The 23,039-nt window shown below is 43.3% G+C and overlaps 1 long non-coding RNA gene across 1 annotated transcript in view; it reads left to right on the plus strand.

Annotated features, from left to right (window-relative positions):
• The window catches only part of LOC140133505 (uncharacterized), a 55,510-nt gene that overhangs the window by 11,884 nt on the left and 20,587 nt on the right, over positions 1 to 23,039 (plus strand). Inside the window, exon 2 of the long non-coding RNA XR_011855915.1 lies at positions 4,256 to 4,336. This is a non-coding gene — a long non-coding RNA (uncharacterized lncRNA). The remainder of the gene's footprint in view (positions 1 to 4,255; positions 4,337 to 23,039) is intronic.

The following is a 23,039-nucleotide window of genomic DNA, read 5'->3' on the forward strand; positions in this document are numbered from 1 at the left end:
TGCAAAACACCAGTCTCTCTGACATCTCTAAAATCATGTCCTCTCTCTTCTTGAAACTTAATCCTTCCAAAACGGAACTTCTTGTCTTTCCACCTTCTACTAACTGACCTAACTCTCATCTCTAGTCTAGACTATTGTAACTCCCTACTAATCGGTCCTGCATTTACTAAACTCTCTCCTCTACAATCCATTCTCAATGCAGCAGCCAGGCTTGTCTTACAGACCAAACGCTACATGGATTCCTTCAGTCTGTCCCAGTCAATGCACTGGTTGCCCATCTCCTTCCGAATAGAAACGCATCAATTCTCTGTTACGTCCTACACCGGTCTATCAGACTAATACCCAACACCCAAAGCTTCAAAGCTCTTAAAACCCATTAATTTAGACAAACCTATCACACTTGCTAACTGCATGCAACTTTAACTCTTTATTAACCAATTTTGGGTACTCCCCCGTCTTATCTGAAAAATGTTTCTCTGCAGCCCCACTGACTTTGGACTTTGTATATTAGATGGCGGCTGATGGTTGGTTCAAGCAGCAGCACTTTTATTTATGAAATTATTTTTATTCCATTCCCTTCTAAAAATGCCTGGACCTTTATACAAGCTCTTATACCTCTTGTGTCATCCCCTCATCCTCATAGACTGTAAGCTCGTGTCACCCCCTCATCCTCAAAGACTGTAAGCTCTTGTGTCTTCCCCTCATCCTCATAGACTGTAAGCTCTTGTGTCACCCCCTCATCCTCATAGACTGTAAGCTCTTGTGTCACCCCCTCATCCTCATAGACTGTAAGCTCTTGTGTCACCCCCTCATCCTCATAGACTGTAAGCTCTTGTGTCACCCCCTCATCCTCATAGACTGTAAGCTCTTGTGTCACCCCTTCAACCTCATAGACTGTAAGCTCTTGTGTCACCCCCTCATCCTCATAGACTGTAAGCTCTTACAAGCAAGGCCCTCACTATTGTTTAATATGACTCTGTAATGTCTTAATTTTTTAAAATGTGTTCCCCAGAATCAGGGCCGCATCTGACATAAGGTGAGATGAAAATTCTGCCTCATGCGGCAGATGTGGAGCCCTGAAAGAGGCAGCAAAACAGCTGTGGGTGATTCGAGCACTCTTTGCTGCTCGCATTCTGTACTGCCAAATTACTATCACTGGTAGAGTGCAGCAGACGTGTTTGTCTGCACTGCTCCATGACATTGGGGGATGCAGGCGATGTGACGTCATCAAACACCACCTGCATCCTCCAGTGCCATAGAGACCCGAGAGGAGTGGAAAGGACCTCTGCGTGGGAGGAGGTAAGTAAAGGTTTTATTATTTTTAAACTGGCCACATTTTAAATAGAAAAAACATTTGTGGGGGGCTGCATATAATAAAATAAGGAAAGGGAGATAAAAGCTAGGGAGGGGGGGGGGGGGATAATGACTCACTATGGTACCCAGGGATAAAATGGGGGTACTGAGTATTTAAATGAATACTATATATAACTACTGTAAACTACTGTGGAGGTTCCATCTATGGGGTGTAGATTTTAATTATGGGGCGGCTGTATTTTGGGTTCTGTATATAAATTAATTGGGGGCTGTATATTAGTTCACTAGGGTGGTGTTTTTATATATTAGTTCATTAGGGTGACACTATTTATTTATTTGGGATAAGTCCTCTTACTGATAAAGCAAATAGTCACCTGTGAGGTACTAGATGTCACCAATGTCTGTAACACTGACTGCATCAGCCTGTGTAGTGTCAGGCACAGGGTGTCCATGATGTGTGGCGCTGTGTGAAGACATTATTAATAATGTTGAACATTAAGCAGATTTTAGATGCTTTTTAAAGATGTGGATGTAAATTTAATGGGCTGAATATAGGAGGAGATCAGGGCTTGGATTTTTTTTTAAGGGTAGCATTTCAGTTTTCGCCTCAGCCAGCAAGAAAGCTAGAATTGGCATGCCCAGAATCTGTAAAGCACTATGGAATTTGATGGCGCTATATAAATAAAGATTAATATTATTATTACTCACTGATGTTGCGGCACAGCGTATTGTAGGGTCAGGTTATAAAATAATATAGGCCAAGCTGAGGATCACAAAGAGCACTGTTCATTCCATCTTCCATAAATGGAAGGAGCATGGCACAAATCCTAACTTTTGAAGACGTGGCTGTCCAACAAAACTGACCGCCCAGATAATTTTTAACCCCTTACTATACAATTTTACTAGTTTTATTGCTGTTTTAGCTCTTATCACTCAGTGATGGTCAGTGTAAAATTTCAGAGTGCGGGCAGAGATTCTCTAAGCAGGCCCTTTATGATCCCTGTAGTTCTGTGAGCCAGGGGCAACTGAAATAGTGAACACCAGGACTGATAGACAAAAGTTCAGAAAAGAATTTAAGGGACACTATTAGCAGTCCTTTAGATGAGACTTCTCATATTCCCAAACTGAGACAAGGCTTTTTAGAGTGCGAAAAGGGGAATTGTGCAGGTGGTACTCTAACTGTAGTCAACCAAAGATGTAGTCTTCTTATCAAACATTCGTGTAGAAAAAAGAAAGAGTTGGCACTCACCATTGGAGATTAAAATGTTATTTTCTTTATTTATCGATCCTTAAAATACATACATGCGAACAGGGAGAGGGAAGGACACAGGTAGCTTAACAGAGTGATAGGGACGAGTCGTTTTGCGCTGTCTTAGGCTGGATTCATACTACTGTTGCCCGCCGTACCATAGCACGGCGGACACACGGCATGGGGCACGGTGCCGTATGCCGTGTAAAAATAGGACATGTCCTTTTTTTTCATGGGGTACGTAGCGGTACGGTGCCGCACGTGTGCTCCCGTGCTCTGGTTGGGCGCCGTGCGCCCATTGCCGTCAATGGGGGGCGTATATCGGCCGTACATATGTCGGCCGTATAAACGTCCCCCATGCGGCAGTGTGAATGAGGCCTTAGCTCTTCATCTTTCCACTGGAAGCCAGCGCAGCTGTGCCACAAGAAGGGTTGCGTGCGCCACATTCCCAATGCACACACTTATTAAATACCTGTGCAAGCCGTTTTAGCCCCGAAAGCACAGTCCGACAAAAGCGTGCAGCGTGACCCTTAGTACATGAGCTCCATTGTGTTGTTTTGTTATCCTGAGCACATTTAAGAAACTTTTCTTTGTGGGACTACCTCTTGAAAAGGAACCTGTTGGCAACTTTTACCCCACTAACCTAGCTGCTCCCTCAGGTCAGGTATTATATATGCTTTCTAGAATTCCCTATTTTATGTGAAATGTCGCCTGTTACATATAAAAAAATCTCCTCCAAAGTCATATGAAAATAAGCGTAAAATAGTTTTTGCCAGAGAAGAGCCAGTTTGGAGGGGGAACATCATTCCAGATGCCTATAGTTTAGATTCTTTAGCATCTAGAACAATGATCCTAGCATCTGATTAAATACGAGAATATTCTCTTTCAAACCTTCTCAGACTTGCGGTTCTGTAAGATACAGAACCAGAGATATGGGCAGGTAAATTTATAGTTGTCAAGCTTCATAAAGTTCCAATTCTAGCCTTTTTATTCAACTGCTGTATCTCTGGTCCTGTAGATCACAAAACCACAAGCCTGATACCATTTGAAAGAGGAGATTCTTATCTTTAAAATCAAATTTAGGTACTAGCAACTGTAGAGCTCAAGATATGGACATCAGAGTTGATGCCCCTCCTTCAGTCTCCAAACTAGACTCTTCTCTGAATTCACATAACAGAGGCAATTCTAGAAAGGACATTTCATACCTTACACAATGGAGTTGCTAGTTTAGTTAGAATCTGGTGACAGATCTGGGCGTTTAAGTCCCAAAATAGGCTGCTAACTAAGGCGTTAATGTACCTTTTGAAAAAGACCTTAAAAAAGCTGTATTAGTAATCAATGTAACAGTTTATATTACTCTCCATTTGGGTATCTATTTATGCTTCTGCTATTGGCCTTTACATTTTTATATCAATAGATAAATGTTATTTTCCATTGATATACAAATAGACTAAATCGATAAATTAGAATAATGTAAAATCAAGGTTTGACAATGACAAGAAATGCGGATGTGGATGGTAAGTGATGTGCAAGTAATGTTTATACCTTTTTACATTGAACATTTCAAGATACATCTAAAATTTATTTTTTGTTCTAATTCTCTACCTGCTATAAATGAATGACACACAATGCAGCCTAATGCTGTCCTGTCTCTAGGACTATAATAAATTACATGTTTTTTCTCAATTACAGACTAGGAGAGAATTACCATAAAATAAGTGATTGAAATTACTGGACACAAATGTGTTTTTCTCAGTTGCAATTACAGTTTGGGTAAGTAGCCATAATCACCCATTGACATGTCTGCACTTTATTTGCTTCAGCACAGGAGAATGGTATTTATTATATTGCTGATGTGTTTTTTTAAAAAGGGCACCTCTAAAAAAAAATATAAATGTGGCTAAAATAACAGAGAGCATCATGGACTGCACTGTACTGTAATGTACTGTGCCAAATGTTGATGTTGGATATAGTCCTCTGATCAGGGTAGTTTTCCTAAAAAAAGGCTTCAACATGTTAAAAGATTTAGGGGATGAGTTCTGAATCTTTTGCTTAGAGTCCCGAATGTGTTAAAAGAGATATAATAAAGATCTGCATCGGTAAATGCTGGCACAGCTGATTACTGCAGAGCACTAGAGTCTACGGCTCCCTGCTGGTTGCTCTCCTATCTGATCTGTACAGATTAAAGGGGTTGTCCAATTTCTTGTACAAGGCAAGGGTGGAGCTTCTAAAAATAATAAAAAAGCATATGCTCACCTCTTCCAGCTCTCTTGTTCTTCCGCGACTGCCGGGCCTCTGTATGTATGTTGAGGCCAGTAGTCCTGTATCAACCACTTGTGTGCCTGAAACTCATGTGATAGAATAGCCCTTCTTCAATTACAATTGGAATGTACAATTGGAACAACTATGTACTATTTCAATTGAACTTGAAGAAGGGTGTTTACCCTTTTGGAAATTAAAGCATTCTTCCTTAACCTGTAGCGCCGTACCAGCTATTTTCAAGGTTTTTAACCGAACCCACAACTATATTCCCCGATGTCCGATTCCATTATGAAGACGATGACGGAAAGCTGAAGGGCGGCTACCATTTTCTCATATTTGCTTTACGCTTCTAATATAGCCTTTTTAAGGTGAGCATGTTTCTTTCGGGGGAGTGTTATCTACCCAGTTATTACCCCTTGTTCACTATTTTTTTCCCCCTAATAATATTACACAAGGCGCCGTCCTCTTGTTATCTCCATTTTTTTTTCATTTTTAGTCCATGTGATCGTAGGAATTTTGTTTAGCTGATATGTGAAGAATTGTCTCTATAAAATTTGTTTGTTAATTAGTTATAATTAATATAATTAGTAAGTGTGTGTACAGCATCCAGAGAGCTTCACCAGAGGTCACAACGGGCAGAGGGGACCGTCTGTAACTAGGAGTTGTGTCGGGTGTCCTTAAGTAGGGCACCGCCTCTATATGAGTGTGTATCTGTGTGTGTGAGCATGAGTATATGTGTGTCTATGCAAATAATGGGCCTGTATATATATTTATATGGCAATGTGTGTATGAGCATGTGCATACATTAGCATGAGTGTGTCTGTAGCACAGGATTTGATGATAGGTTCCCTTTAAAGAATCAAATATTTATAGTTTCCCCACAATGAGAAATAGTCTTGTCTCCATTGTCTCACTGCGCATGCACTGCTTCAACCGGTCCTTACTTAGAGGTATGCAACTCACTATGGAGTCAGTGCCGGTGAGACCAGCAAAGGTCTAATGGGCTTCTGCAACCTGTCTTTAGTGAAAATGAGGTCCCTGGTGACAGGTCCCTTTAGAGGGGTTGCAGTACAAATATAATGTATGTTCAGTAGACGGATTAGAGGATAAGGTTTTACAACCCAGACAAATATTGAGCTTTCTAAAGAAATCCTATTTAAATTAATACAGTTTTCATACAACCGATGGTCCATAAAGACTGTGCTACAAAGGACTCCAGATTTTGTGATAAGCAGGGGTCCCAAATATCAGACACCAATATACAGTACAATACTCTACTAGTAAGTAGTTAAATTCAAAAATGTTCTTATTTAAATTTTTCAAGAATTTGTTTGGCCCCTTAGGGTTTCCTAGAGTGGAGTCATACAGCCTCTTGGGGCTGCCTCTGCACAAGATTTTTAAGAGGGAATAACTACAAATAATGCATCCCAATGAGGATAAGCTGTAAGAAATAAGAGGCATATGTCATTGGAATTCATAATGCGATACAGCAAGGTCCCTATGCTGTGGAACGACCCCTATTACATCTTCATACAAATCAAAACCAAACTATGGGCATCTTCTCAAGGTCTTACTTGTGCTTTTCCGAACCCAAATAGAAAATATCATGTGAGAAGAGAAAAGCAGAAAACAGAAGCAATTTTTTTATTATTATTTAAAAAGTAGTTTATAATATTTACTCAATACCAGATGCTTACCGTCTTTTAATATGGGGCGGTTTTCCTGCTCCATAGGAGCAGGAGACTTATATGTGGGACATAATGGGGCTCATTTACTAAGGGTTGCAGATCGCACTTACGCTTGTCGGACCTTCTGTCTTTTTCAGGGATTGCACGGCTTTGACAGGTATGTAGCCGTTGTCTGCGCTGGGAATTTGGCGCACATGATCGTTTTTTGGCGCAGCAGCTGCGCTGGCTTTCATGCGACACGATTTAACTTTCAAATTATGTTGCAAGTCCAAGCACTTACATGCAACCACTTAATAGAGGAGAACTTCGGCGGACCTTAGGAGGGAAGCGACACATGCAGGATATCGGGCGCACAATCTTAGGGAATCGCGGCAGAGTGCATGATGGTCAGACAATTCCCTCTCTGTGAACTCCTTCGGACAGAACAGGAAATAAAAGTGCCCCAATAAGTTAAAAACACACACATACAATATACCTGTATACTATAAATATATAAAAATACACATTAATACTTCCAAATAAAATGTAAAAAAATCTACCTTGACACTAAAAAGTTGCCATGATGATTATACATATACACGACCATAACAATATTAGGAGTTAACTGATAATGTTCATTTTGAGTCATTTGAAAATTAAAAAAATATGCTATAAATTACAAAAAAAGGCTTTTTTCCACTTCAACCTCAAATCAAACTAAAAATAAATAAAAAAATACTATAAAAATTGTTACTTTTTGAATAGGCCTATGTGCAATGAAAAAAGGGCAGCAAAAAATGTTTAAGGTAGCAGACAAAAAGTGAAATTATGGCTTTGAAACCATTGGGGCACCTTTACTTACCCGATCCCTACGCGATCCCCGATCTGGACTGTCTGACAAGGATGAACTCTGCCGCAATTCATGAAGATTGTGCGCTCGATATCCTGCATGTGTCGCTTCCCGATCAGGTCCGCTGGAGTTTACCTTCTTCTTCCCAGTGCATGTAAGTGCTTGGCTTGCCACAAATTTTTAAGTTAAACCCTGCGGTTTGTCCGAATCCCTCGGATCGCCTGACGGGTCGCCTCCCGAATTGTGTTGCATGAAATCCGATTGCGTGCGCAAAAAAACCCTTTTAAATCCATGGCGCAAAATGGAAATCGTCGGGATGTCCCATGAAAATGGGGTCCGCTGTGGCCCTTAGTATATGAGCCCTACTATGTCCGAAAATCTTCTAAAAATGCCATTTCAGGCTTCATCATTGAGGGGTTAAACTTTGTAATATACTATCCTGTGGATAGGGGACAACAATGAAAGTTGGTTAAACCCCTTTCAGTGCAGCTTCTCTCTGGATGAGCCAGCCAATACATTTTCCTCATTGTGTGTTTGCAGCAAATGTAAATTGGGTTAATATCAAAATAGTGAAAAAATAGAAATGCTTTTTATTCACATAACAGTCGGTACCAAGCATCCAGTAAACTCTGTAATAAATAGCAGCTTTGTGAACGCTACTGAGAAAATGATTCTTGTTTCTCTACTGACATTTAAGTAAAAGTCAAGTTCATGTGGAAGTGAAAGAATTTGTTTACAATGGACTTATTGATTTTCATTTGACTTTTTTCTGCAATTATTTCGCACCTGTTCATAATCTATAAATAATGAACAGCATAACATTATTCAGGCAAGTGAAGATCAAAAATTAGTTTTGCTTAGATTTTGCTTATTAGCGTTTGCTTCATGGATATTGTGTTTCATAGGATGAATGTGATCATTACATAATTTTTTTCTCCAGAATTATCTGTTTATTATATACAACATAAAATAAAGGTGAGATATCTATTAAAAGTGTCTTAAAGTGGAACTAGACATTAAACTTATACTTCAGTTCTTTGAACATGTTAAGGTTGGGGAGCTCCTGTGGAGGGAACAGTAATGGTGTCAGCACTGTGGCTCCCTATATTATTAGGACCAGTGGGGTTCCAGAGATCACTATTTATTAAAGGGAACCTGTATTATTGACATAATACAGCTGTTAGGTTCTGTAGTTTGAGTTCTGCTGGATGAGTACCACACTCAGATGTGTACTCTGCTGAGGGCTGAGTGGTTGACATCTTGCTTAGTCTCTGAAGCAGAGTTTGTCACAGGTTCCACCTCTAGACAAGGACAACCAAACCCATCAGTTTTGGAGCGGTGTCCAGGCACACCATTTTTAACCCATTGGTGACTTCATTCAGTGTCTTTTTGCACTGCTTATCTGTATGCAATCTGTGCTTCTGTTCTGTTTCTGACCCTTTGCTTGTACCTTTGACTATTCTTTGTCTTATTATTTTATACCTCTCGGTCATCTTGGTTTTGACTCCTTTTACCTGTCTGTATCTCTTGTTTATTTGTCTTTCTGTTCTGTGCATGATCCCAGATTAGGGTAAAGTCACCCAGTTGCAATATAGCACAAGGCTAGCAAGAAGTTAGGGACAGAAATAGCTTTCCATGTATAAACAAAAACATGGTTTGTTGTAAACCACCATAACACATGTTTCTATTGTTGTCCAGTGTGGTGCCAACACCCAGAAAACCAAGGGTGGGGAGTTCATTACTGAAGTCAAGCTCTCCCCACCTTGGAAAACATTCTCTTCTGTAATTGACAGTCCTGCATCAAGGCATCTCATCAGAAGGGGCATTCTGGGGTGGAGGTAGTTTGACTTCAATGAGAAACTCTCTGTCTCCATGACTTTTTACAATCAATTTACATTTCACTTCAAAGTTGATGTTCCAATTGATGCCATCATTAAAAAAAACATGATCAGGAAGGTGTTAAACCCCTTGACAACATACTAGTAGTAGTTTATTAGGTCGATTTCTGCTGAAATCTTCCCTTTAAGAGGTTTGTCATTACTTTACCATTTGGGACTACCCTTTATATTCAGCCCATGAAATATAAGATATATTTTATTCATATTTAGTTTTTCCTAGAAAGCAAATGTGTTTATGCCATGGTATATTTTAGTAAAACAACACCTACTTTGTTTATACAAGATATTTCTGAACATAGTATCTAAGCAACCATTCAGATTTCCCTATTACTACTGTCAGCATGGGTTCATGATTCAAAAGCTTCTCCTTTTTGATACCAGCACTACATCTACTAGTCATATGGCGCGGGTTCAGTTTTCTTTTGCTTTCATCTTTACATCTCTAGTTCCGTAGCTTTGAGTGTTATGCTGTTTTGTTTCAATAGCTTATTTTACATATCAACAGTATATGGATTTATACCAGTGCATATGCTGCTATTCATACCACGGTTTTTACACATGGACACATAGGGGGAGATTTATCTTATGCCGATGCTCTGTGCACCAGCACATGATAAATCTCTGCCATAACAGAAGATGAGGCTTAGAGATTCTGATGTATCTGCCGGCCACACTGCGTTGGTGGACAATAATACGCAGGGTCCGACCAGGCGTAGTTTTGGGTAAAAATATGCGAATATTCACCAGTTAAAGGATATCTACCATTTTCTTTGATGCGTTATGAACCAAACATACGCTGAGAATACTGTACATTGATGCAGAAACATATCTTGTTTAATCATTAAGTGGTTTTGCTAAAAAAAAAAAGTTACGCCGATGGCTGGCTTGGGGCTTCTCCTCTTTCCCTAATTATGCACTGCTCTAGAGAATGATGTGATCACTGTGTTGTCCCTGACAGGCAGAAGTAATCAATCGCTGCACCAACCCCCAGCTGCTGTGTATGAGTCATCCAGCTCAGGTTGATTAGTCCTGTCCACATTACTTCGTGTTATGTGTTTATGTACAACAGGCAGCATGAAACCCAGATTTCCCAAGCTACTGAATTTCATAATTGTTTTTTGAGCAAAACAAATTGGTTCAGGGATTAAATAAGATATGTTTCTGCATCAGAAATGATACGTTTTGTACATAAAAACAAATAGAAGGTTTCCTTTAATGTTCACAGGTTTTGGAAAATGCATAGGCAAAGGGCAGGAACAGCCTGTGCCTGCCAACTCCGCCGCCGGGCAGCTCCCCTTGACACCTCCTCTATTCCCACAAGGAGTAGAAGCACTGGCGTAGAGGCACTGATAAATCTCCCCTACAGTCCATTTGGAAAAACATAAACTACTTAAATCTGTGTCCCAGATTATTTGGACTTAAATGCCATTGTAGATAAGAGTCAGTCCATCTTTTTCACAGACTTTTGGGCTGCTCATAATATATAATTTTTGTACAGATGAACCCCATCACACCACTTTTTCACAGCAGTATTCTGGGCAATATTTTTCATCAATATGGGAAATCTAAAACCAGTACAGCATCCTACAGATGAATAGTATGTCAAGGAAGGTGGAGATCACACAAAGGCAAAAGCAGAACACCCTTTTAGAACAGATTACGTTGAATTACGTTTAGCATGCAAAATAATTATACAATATGCGTTATAGATGAATTTCTATTTTTTGCTTCCAAACACTAATGTCACCATTTTTTCAGTTTTTCCCATTTAGAGTTTCTTTTCTTTTTACAAAAAGTCTTTTCTAAAGCCAACAATTGAAATGAACATCCAAAAGTTATTTATTTGTTGCAGCTATTGCAATGAGCAGTCTTCCTTATCATTATAACATAGTATATGAGGTTGGTAAAAGACTTAGGTCCGTCAAATTCAACCTATAAGAATTGAACAAATGTTTTATGCCCATACCCTGTGATATTTTTTCTCTCCAGAAAGGCATCCAGGCCTCTCTTGAACATGTACATAGAGTCGGCCATAACAACCTCCTGCGGCAGAGAGTTCCACAGTCTCACTGCTCTTACAGTAAAGAACCTTTGTCTATGGTGATGGTAGAATCGCCTCTCCTCTAGGTGTAGAAGATTCCCCCTTGTTCTGGTCACAGGCTTAGGTATGAAAAGACATTTGTAGACATCCCTATACTTCACGTTTAGGTATTTGTACATTGTAATAAGGTCTCCCCTCAGTCTTTTTTCTAAGCTGAATAACCCCAAGTCTTGTAATCTGTCAGTGTATTCTAGTCCCCCCATTCCCCTAATAATCTTGGTTGCTCTCCTCTGCACTATATTTTGTTCCCTGTTCCAATTTTTCCGATCTTTAAAATTGATGGCCTATCTACAGACTAGGTGCTGGGAACAGCTGCACAACAAGGGTCTGATATTCAGACCCTTACCATTCTGTTTGATGATGTATCCTAATGGTGGAAATGGCCATTAACCCCTTAAGGACGCAGCCATTTTGTAGCTTAAGGCTCAGCCCGATTTTTTGGATTCTGACTTGCGTCTCTTTATACGGTTATAACTTTTGAACACTGTTACTTATCAAAGCGATTCTGAGATTGTTTTTTCCCCACATGTTGTACTTCATTTTAGTGGTAAATTTTGGCAGATAAGTTTTGCGTTTATTTACAAAAAAAAGAAAATATGATAAATTTTTGGAAAAATTTGCCATTTTCGAAATTCAAAATCATTGCGTTTTCAGGCAGATCGATTTACCACCTAAATAACTTGCTGAATAACATTTCCCATTTGTCTACTTTACATTTTCATAATTTCTGAAATGTTTGGATAATTTATTTTGATGTCACGCGGCTTGCAAATAGAATATCGCTTTTCCGGATTTTCAGAATTGACTATTTTGGGGATAAATACAGTTTTGAATGAAATTTTACATATTTAGCATCAAAACCCCCTATATAACCAACCCATTTTCAAATCTGCACCCCTCAAGCTATCAGAAACAGCTTTTACGAAGATTGTTAACCCCTTGAGATCTTCATAGTAATTGAATCAAAATGGAGGTGAAATTTAGAATGGTCATATTGTTCCCTTATACGTTCATTTAGCCCTAAAATTTACATATTTCCAAAAGATAAAAAGAGAAAACCCACCATAAAATTTGTTCTGCAATTTCTCCTGAGTACAGAGACCCCCCCACATGTGGCCGTGACTTGTTTTATGGGCGCACAGCGAGGCGCAGAAGGGAAGGAGGGCCCTGCAGCTGCCAGGATTTTAGTTTCCTCATTGGCCCCTTTTGAAGGCTATAAAATTTTCGCTTTTTCGTTATTGGGGCCATGTGATGCCATTTTGTTTGCGGGATGAGATGCTTTTTCCAGTGTTACCATTTTTGGGTTTGTATCACCTATTGTTGAAAATTTAGGAACTTTTTTTGAGGACATGAGTAGAAAAGCATCAATTCTGTACTGGATTTTTTACTTCTTTTTTTTTTTGGTGTTCACCGTATAGACTAATAATCATGTTATCTTTATTCTATGGGTTGATACGATTACGGGGATACCAGACATGAATATATTTTCTTACGTTTTACTAAATTTGTCAAACAAAACCCTAATTTGGGGAAAAATCTATCATTTATGTATTGCCGTCTTCCAAGTGGCATAACATTGTTACTTTTTTGGCTACGGAGCTGGTTGATGGCTTGTTTTTTGCGGGACATGTTGTACTTTGCACCAGTATCATGTCGGAGTACATATGGTTTTTTGATCACATTTTATAGCATTTTTTGTGGGATTGAAAAGGTAAAAATCATAATTTTTGGAGGGTTTATAACGTTTTTTTTTAATGGCGTGTATCGTGGGGATTCAATAATGATTTACTTTTATTCTACGGGTTGTTACGGACGCGGTGATACTATATATGTGGGGTTTGTGTTATGATTTAGACTTTTTTTTGAGTTATATGTCTCTTTATATGTTTTGGGGCTTTTGGGCATTTTTAGTGATTTATTACTTTATTTTTTTATTGAATAACTTTTTTTTTTTTACTTTTTCACTTTTATACCATGGGACATGAACAAGTAATCATCTGATTGCTTGTTCATGATAATATTCTGCAATACTCATGTATTGCAGAGTATTATCAGTGTCAGCCTATACACTTGCATAGGCTGGCACTGTGCCAGTAAGATGACGTCACAGACGCCAACTTACTGGCAGTTCTTGCAGGTAACTCTGGGGTCCAGATCGGACCCCAGAGTTACTATAGCAACGATCGGCGCCCCCCGAAAACGGTTCGGGGGGGGGGGGGGCGATCGTGGGGGAAAGAACCCCCAGCTGCATGTTGGATGCCGCGGTCGCGCTGACCGCGGCATTTAACGGGTTAAGCACCCGCGATCAGAGACAACTCCGATCGCGGGTGTTACACTGGGGTGCCGGCTATCAGTCACAGCCGGCACCCCGTGTTTCCCGATGCCGGTTCAGCTCAGATCTTGAGCCGAACCGGCATCAGCTCAGCGTCCGATATATCGGACGCTGAGCGCTAAGTCACTGCGCTCAGCGTCCGATATATCGGACGCTGAGCGTTAAGAGGTTAAAGGAATTCTACCATCAAAATCAAACATGATAAACCAAGGACACTTACTCGTAGGTCCAGGAAACTTGACTGTGGTAATCTTACTTGTTATCCTTGGACTTCTTCCTTCTAAAATCAACTAGAGCACCGCAGTGTTGCAGATTCGCAGGCTGTTACAATGCACAGAACGAGCAGGAAGTGCAGAGGGAGGGGAGACCTGCTCTGCTCAGTGTAGCAGCCTGTGGACCTACAGCACAGAGGGACTCTAAACACCAACCAGAGCCCTTCAAGTTCATTAGCATAATTTTAAAAGCTGATTTTAGAAGAAAGGAGGCTTTGGATAACCAACATAAGAACATTACCCCAGTCACAGTGCCCGGATCTATAAGCAAGTGTCCCCTGGTTAATCCATGCTTGATTTAGATTTCCCTTAATTGTCCAAGAGACGTCATGTAATTGAAGCTGTATATCTAATTACTAGGGATGGAATAATTACATACCTACAGAATCTTTCTGTGCTGATTCTCCAGATAAGCCTCCAGATTAGCTCTCAGGTGTTGCCATAAGAGTGAGTTAAATTTTTAAGACATTTTGTACCAGGAACATTTATATATGGAGTTCATCATTGTGTTGTTTTTACTTCTGCCACTGACAATTACTGAGCTGTGAAATTACTGCTCCATAATGACTCGCCCTAATATTCATTATAGCAAAGGAACAATCTTTCACTTACAATTACTCCTAGAGCAGTGATGGCTAACCTATGGCACTGGTGCCAGAGGTGGCACTCAGAGCCCTTTCTGTGGGCACTCAGGCCATCACCAGAGATGACTCCAGGTATATACTTGCAGTCCCAGACAGCCCAGGACTTTCTGTGCAAAGAGCTATTTTAAAGTGACAGCTCTACCTGGGACTATTTTCTGCTTTATTGGTGTCCTCAGGTGCTGGTATCAATGAAAACTGTGACAGAGAAGGGAGTATAAATCACAAATAAAATTTTTGTGTTGGCACTTTGCGATAAATAAGCGGGTCTTTGTTGTAGTTTGGGCACTCGGCCTCTAAAAGGTTTGCCATCACTGTCCTAGAGAGTCTTGGTGTTGTGATGGCACATTTTAACAGTACGCTCATAGAGAGTAGTGAATTCATCTTATAAAGCAGGGAGAATTGCAGACATTTGTAACTGTGGTGACAGCATAGCATACATGATACGTGATAACATACTCACTATCATTCTCTATCTGTGTTATTGTCCCAGGAATAAAGTTATCTTATACATAGTCTATCCTTTGTCTATCATTGTCTTATCCAGAGGGGCTCCGGGTTATGGATGAAGCTCATGTAAGAAATTAAACTCATTATGGAGATTGTGACTTTTTACTTTTCATAGAGTATGGGAAGCCCGTAGGCATATAGCCGTTGGGCTAGTGACTGCAGGCAGGGCTAGGGTCACCAGGAGTTCAGAGTTTTGTCCCCTGAAGTAAAGGGTTAAGGGGTTGGGGCTGTGGGCTACGTGACTGGGGGTAGGGTTAATGGTAGCCACACCAGGTGGGCTGGGGCTTAGGTTTTAAAAGGGGGCCGGTGTTTTTCGCTCACCCTCTTTTCCTGGAAGGACTTTCCCTGAAGAGATCATGGCCTCTGATGATGCGGTCCGGCAGCGCCTGCGTGAGGAAGGTTCAGCCTGGCTGGCCTCTTTGATAGCAGAGGCTCAGGCTGGGACATCGGCAACGCCTCCCGCTCCGGATGTGCAACGTTCTGGTAGGGTTTCGCGGCCGCCGCAGCGCCTGTCTCCGTTGGCGCAAGCGGCCGCGCATGATACCTCAGCAGGGGCCTCACCTCCTATTAATAGCTCCCGTTCGCCCGCTCATGCTGCCGGGAAAGTCCGGAGACACAATCCTCCTTCAGCTCTGCGACCGGAAGTCGCGGGGAGAAGAGAGGAGTCTCCGGAGTTTATCCCCCCTACACCGGTGTCGGCTGCGAGTGTCGCAGGCCGGCGCCGGCCGCCATCAGTTAGTGTGACCGCCGGGAGGCAAGGGATTAAAACCCCTGCTTCCCGCGTGGCTGGTTTTGGTCGCGTAGCAACCAGCACCGCGACAAGTGGTAGGATGTCCCGCGCTCCCGCTCCCCTGCAGTCTTCGGCCCTAGTCACTCCGCCAGGCATGGGGGCAGCTGGTTTATATCTGCCCACCCAGACCCCAGCCTCGGCCATTAATCCCCTGTCAGGCGTTCCGGGTGCTGGATATGCTAATCCCTTTCCTTCCTCCTCTGTAGGGGTTGCTGATCCTGAAGACGCCGCGTCTGATGAGGATTTTCTGCAAAGTGATTTGTCCCCGCTTGACCCCCATACCTTGGTGGTCCCTCCCCCTCTGGTGGCTCCTATGCTGGCTGGGAATCTGGGACCAGGTTACGTGCTGGCCCAGGGCCCGTCGCGGGCTCCGTCTGTTGCATCCAGAGCTGGCTCCAGTCGCAGCCGGCGCTCTGTTTCCTCCGGGCGCCGGGCGGCCTCTCGCTCGCGGTCTGTGAAAAGTAGACAACGCCATTCGCGGGCCAGCAGATCCTCGTCCAGGTCTGAGTCCCCCCGCTCGTCTCGCCGTGCCTCTTCTGATTCCTCCAGATCTTCATCGCCAAAACGCCGTCATGGTGGCGGCAGGTCTCATCATGGATCAACCAGCTCTCGCCGGTCAAGGAGGGATACGGTCCAGCCGGCTCCGGCGGCGGCGGCAGCAGCTCCAGGATCGGTGACGGGGATGCCTCAGCCTTCCACTGCGGTTGGTGAGTCCGCCTGCTTGCAGGCCTGGGGTGGGTCGGGTTCTGACTCTGCTATTCTGTCATCCATTAGATCAATTTTAGGGTCAAATGTGGGCACGGCTCCTGTCGCCCCGCAGTTGAACGTCCAGGGAAGACCTACGGCTGAAGCTTCCACATCTACGTTCAGCCCTGTGGTGCCCGACTTCAGGGATAACTATTTCTGTGGGGTTTCTCCCCTCGGCACTCGTCTGTCCGAGGACACTAAGTATAAGATTTATCGCAATGATTACGTTGATATATGGTCCTTGGTGTCCGTGGACTCGGTGACAGTCGATAAGGAGCGCCGTTTCGAACGTGGTGTGGAACGGAAGGCGAGGGTTGCAAAGACGTTTAATAATTGGATTCAGGCGTTTGCTGTGCTGGGTTGTGTAATCACTCAGAAAACGCCTGAAAAAGCCCCCCAACTTTTTGTCTACTTGGATATTATTTTTAGCACGTTTCGGTCTCACGGGGGCTCCGCTTGGTGGCAATATGATGAGGAGTTTCGGAGGCGGCTGGCGCAAAGGCCGGAAGTCAGGTGGGACTCCAAAGCCACTGATGTGTGGCTTCGATTGATGACTAATACGAAGCCCTTTCCGCCGGCCGCCTCCTCCTCCTCCTCTTTGTCCTCCACTTCGGCGGGATCCTTTGGGCCGGGGACGGCTCGAAGGTCGGGAACCTGCTGGATGTTTAATGATGGCCACTGCCGTTTTTATGGATCGTGTAAGTTCAGGCATGAGTGCTCCAACTGTGGTGGAGCCCACGCCTCCATCCGCTGTTCCCGACCGGCGCTGGTTTGCCTGCGAGCTCAGGGTGCCAGTAGAACAGAGGACACCGGTTCGCATCAAAAAGATGTTGCCTTGGTTAGAAATGTATCCCAAGAGAGCGGAAGCCGCGCTACTTAGGACAGGTTTTTTTTTTTGGTTTCTTTATTCCATTCTCCCCTAGCAACTTCCCAGTTTTTGCAAAAAATCTGAAGTCTGCTTTTGAGTTGCCTGATGTTGTACATAGTAAAATTGCTAAGGAAGTTGAGTTGAGGAGAATGGCTGGCCCTTTTCATTCGTTGCCCTTCCATAATTTGCGGGTCTCCCCCCTCGGGGTGGTACCCAAAAAGGAGCCGGGAAAATTCAGACTTATTCATCATTTATCGCACCCTCACGGGTCTTCGGTAAATGATGGTATTGGGAAGGATCTGGCGTCAGTGTCGTATGTATCTTTTGATAGGGCTATTGACTTGGTCCGCGCTGCAGGGCCAGGGGCATTATTAGCAAAGTCCGACATAGAATCTGCTTTCAGACTGCTGCCGGTTCATTCGGATTGTTTCCATTTATTGGGTTGCCAGCTGGACGGCAATTTTTAATACGATATGTGCCTTCCGATGGGTTGTTCCATCTCTTGTTATTATTTCGAGGTTTTTAGCACCTTCCTGGAATGGGTGGTTAGGCACGAAACGTCCTCCACGCTGGTAACCCATTATTTGGTTGATTTTCTTTTCGTAGGGCCCCAGGGCTCTGGCCGCTGCGCTTACTTGCTTGCTTCAATTCGCTATCTTGCGCAGCATTTTGGGATACCCCTTTCGGAGGAAAAGACTGAGGGTCCTTGCACAGTGCTGTCTTTTTTGGGTATTGAGATTGACTCCGTCGCCATGGAGTTTCGATTGCCGGCTGATAAGTACAATATCTCCTTTAAGGCGCGACATGTGCCAGGGGTAGATAATAGGGTAGCTGACGCTCTTTCACGCTTTCGTTGGCAGGTGTTCCAGTCGCTTTGCCCTTCGGCGGATGCCGAGGGGACCCCGTGCCCATATTCCCTATGGTCAACCCTGGAAGCCAGCTTCTGCTGTTGATACAGTCTTCTCTGGCCCCATCTACGTGGTCCGCACATGGTAAAGCATGGCGAGAGTGGTGCGAGGTAGCGGGGGTGGGGTTTGCGGTTGATGCGGGCTCCCGTTTAGAGATCACTTTGCGTTACCTAGAGGGGTTGAGGTCTCAGGGTTTGTCTGGGTTGGGGGCGCAGCGGCGTTTATCGGGTATCGCCTTTTTCTTTAAGTTACACAGTTGGACGGACGTAACGCGAACCTTTTTTATTAGACAGGTTATTAAAGGGTGGAAAAAGGAGGTGGTGCGTCGGGAAGCGCGTCGTCCTGTCTCTTATTCGGTTTTGGTGCGTTTCTTGCCCGTGTTGGAATGCGTATGTCGGGATCAGTTTGAGGTACATTTATTTCAGGCGGCTTTCGCGCTCGCCTTCTTTGGGGCTCTGCGAGTTTCCGAGTTGGTCCCTCCGAGTGCGTCTAGGCCGGGGGGGCTCATGTTTGAGGATGTTTCGGTATCAGCCGCGGGGTTACGGTTCCGCATACAGCGATCAAAAACTGATGTTTTCGGTCGCGGCTGTTGGGTGGCCTTGCGTCCTATCGGTGGTTTAGCTTGTCCGGTGGCGGCTGTGCAGAGGTTTTTGGCGGTAAGGGTCGGGTGATCTCAATTTCTGTTGCACGCAGATTGTTCCCCACTTACGCGTTTTCAATTTTCAGTAGTTTTTAAGAAAGCGCCTGTGGCTGTTGGTCTTCCCCCGGGTGATTTCGGCATGCACTCGTTCCGGATTGGCGCTACGACTACTGCAAGCGAGCTGGGCTTATCGGATGCTAATGTTCAGAGGATAGGGCGTTGGCGATCTGATTGTTTTGCTGGTTATATCCGCCCTGATTTGCTTATTAATTGATTTCTTCCTTCCTTTTAGATTACCGCCCTACAGTATGGATTCTGGGTCACTCCTTTATTTTCTGGGCTGAGCAGAGGGCGTTGCTGCGACCAGGCGGACGATCCCTCGGCTTCTACAACGCAGACGTTCGTTGGAGGGGAATCAAGGGTCTGCGCTGGTTGCAGGCGTTACCGGAGTTAGTTGATATCAGCCGTTACTCGGAAGCCCCTTCTATACTCGTACTGCACTTGGGGGGTAATGACCTTTGCTCTGTCCGCCTGGGTGAGTTAATCTCTTTGATCCAGTCGGATCTGGAGAGATTTTCCTCATTCTTTTCTAAATTTGTCCTAGTTTGGTCCGAGATCATCCCCAGGGCTATCTGGGAGGGTGCAAGAGATCCTGCAGGCGTTGAGAGGAGCAGGAGATTGTTGAACACAAAAGTTTCCCGTGGAGTGGGAGAGAGAGAGGTGGAGTGGTGGTTAGACACAGGGAGTTGGAGGGTGACAATCGGGGCCTATTACTGCCCGACGGGGTGCATTTAACTGATATAGGCCTGGATATCTTCCTGTCGGGGTTGCAGGACGGAATTGAGAGGGCATTATCCCTTATGTGTGGGGGTCGGAGGGACATGTAGGTGAACCTACATGAGGACCTACATGCCCTCCAAGGAGGCTGGCATTTCAGATGCCCCTTTAATTCTGGTAGTTAACCCTTGAGGTTATATGTTTTAAAGTTAAAAGTTGATACTCTACGAGTATATGTTATAATTCTGTAACAATTTAAATAAAAGCTGTGGCCGACTCCCTGATGTCACTCCACATTTTGGTTAAGTTAATTCTGTGTGTATGTGCCTTATTTAAGGGGACAAGATTTTTGGGGATTACGGGTACGTTTTTATGCATGCAGTCTGGGAAGCCCGTAGGCATATAGCCGTTGGGCTAGTGACTGCAGGCAGGGCTAGGGTCACCAGGAGTTCAGAGTTTTGTCCCCTGAAGTAAAGGGTTAAGGGGTTGGGGCCGTGGGCTACGTGACTGGGGGTAGGGTTAATGGTAGCCACACCAGGTGGGCTGGGGCTTAGGTTTTAAAAGGGGGCCGGTGTTTTTCGCTCACCCTCTTTTCCTGGAAGGACTTTCTTTCCCTCCCTCCCTATATATTTTGATGTAAAGTTACTGTAATGTCACAGCTGGCGGTGTGGTGGTTTGGGGTGAGGACCTACATGCCCTCCAAGGAGGCTGGCATTTCAGGTGCCCCTTTAATTCTGATAGTTAACCCTTGAGGTTATATGTTTTAAAGTTAAAAGTTGATACTCTACGAGTATATGTTATAATTCTGTAACAATTTAAATAAAAGCTGTGGCCGACTCCCTGATGTCACTCCACATTTTGGTTAAGTTAATTCTGTGTGTATGTGCCTTATTTAAGGGGACAAGATTTTTGGGGATTACGGGTACGATTTTATGCATGCAGTCTTAAGATTTAAAGGCCATGCGTGCTCTGCTGGGGATTCTGGGAAGAAAATATCAAAAAAACAGGGTGAGATCAGCAAAACTTTGCTGTCGTGCTACCTTAATCCTATTACGATCTGAGGTGCGGGGGCTTTATGAAGAGGGCTCAAGGGCTGAGCCCTCTTCATACAGTAGGTGGGGTGTGCAACATTTGGAAGCAAACACCCACCGCTAACACCCGCTATCGCTCCTAGCACCAATCAGGGGTATTAGTCCTTCCGATGCCGCTGGCAGATCCACTGGCTGTATCTAAAAGATAGCTTTGCGTGGGTGCCGCCATCTTTGTTTCCCGGAATGTCATTGGGGAGCGACGATTGGTTGCCATGACAGCCAGTGGCACATTGTAATGAATACTGTGTAAAAATGCCATATACTCCAATACAGTAGTACAGCAGTATATGGTTGGAACAATCAGCACATCTAGGGTTGAAGTACCCTAGAGCAGTGATGGCGAACATTTTAGAGGTCGAGTGCCTAAACTGCAACCCAAAACCTGCATGTTTTTTGCAAAGTGCCAAAACAGCAATTCAAGCAGTTACTTTGTAGTACCACAGCTTTCAATGGGCCTGAGGACACCAATATCTTTGTCAGAAGGAGAGAAAATTTGGATTGTCACTGGAGCTTCCGTTGACAGCCCCCTAAACAAGAAGATTCAGGGGTGACACGGAAGGGGCTCCAAAGATAACCAGACCCTGTCCATACCACCTCTCTCTTCCTGCAGTCTCAGGTAGACCAGGATGCTCCACATTAAAATAATGCTAAACATGGCAAGTCCTGAGACTGCAGGAGGATCCCTGTCTGGCAAACTCTGCCATGATGCAACAGCCTAAGTGGCCACTGAGAGGGCTCTGAGTGCCACCTTTGGCACCCGTGCCATAGGTTCGCCACCACTGCCCTAGAGGGTCTGAAAAAAAGTAAAAAACGTAATAAACAGTAAAAATCCCAAACAGATCAGGTATCACTGCATCTCATAATGCCCGATCTATCAAAATATAAAAATGGTTATTGCAGGTGGTGAACCCCATAACGGAAAATAGCGCCCAAACGTGACTTTTACACCATTTTACATCACATAAAAAATGTAATAAAACGTAATCAGAAGGTCATACAGTCCTCAATGTGGTAGCAATGAAAACTCATTTCGCAAAAAGCTCATTTCACAAAAGATGACACCTCACAAAGCTTTGTACACCGCTGTATGAAAAAGTTATTAGCATCAGAAGATGGCAACATTTTTTTTTCTCACTCATTTGTTTAATTTTTGAAAACGTATCAAACACACAACACAATAACACCTATATAAATCTGGTATCACCATGATCGTACCGCACCAAAGAATAAAGCAGAGGTGTTATTTGGAGCGCACAGTGAAAGTCGTAAAAATTGAGCGCACAAAGAAGTGATTTCACCACATTTGGAATTTTTTACCAGCTTCCCAGTACACGTCACTGAAAAGTAAAATTTGTTACGCAGAAAATAAACTCTCACACAGCGCTGTACATGGAAAAAGTTATGAATTTTTAAAGGTAGAGAGCAAAAAATGAACGAAAAAACGCAGCGTCTTAAGTGGTTAAAGGAAATCATCACTAAAATAAGCTAAAATGAAACTACACATACTCACCTACTGTCCTTTTCTCCGGGATCTCAGCTCTTGTCTTCTTTAAAAAAAAAGTAGCCCAGGGCTTGATGTCAGTCACTCCAGGCTGTAAATTATTCACGCCTCCTGCTTGACGTCACCTCATGCTGGGAGAGGGAGGTGACATCACGTGAGAGGCGGGAATTCATGGCGCCTGCATGATAGATACCTCCCTCTCCTATGTTGGAAAGTCCCACTGCTTTTTCTACCTCTTTTTTTTTCAGTGATTATATGTAGTTTTATTTTAGTAATAAATTTTCTTTAAAAGGCAGCTCACTATACATCAAGTGTGGGGTAATAGCCAAATCAGTAAGTATTTTCCAAAAGCAATAGATTCCCACCTGTAGGCAGCACTGTTTCAAATGATTGTGTGTTCATTCCCAGCAATTATCTAGTGTAAATTATCCTTTAACCCTTTGTGCCTATGCTCTTTTTCATTTTTGCACTGACTTGGCAGAACAATAGATAAAGCTAGTTAGATAAATAGCTGGAATTTTTATCTGTAGCTCACATTCCCAACTATGCGTGGCATTTATTAAGACTGGTGTTTTAAATGCCAAAATTCCCCCCAAGTCCCAGATCTACTAAGAGGTTCTA

The sequence above is a fragment of the Engystomops pustulosus genome, chromosome 5, assembly GCF_040894005.1.
Source record: "Engystomops pustulosus chromosome 5, aEngPut4.maternal, whole genome shotgun sequence".
NCBI classification, from domain to species: Eukaryota; Metazoa; Chordata; class Amphibia; order Anura; family Leptodactylidae; genus Engystomops; species Engystomops pustulosus.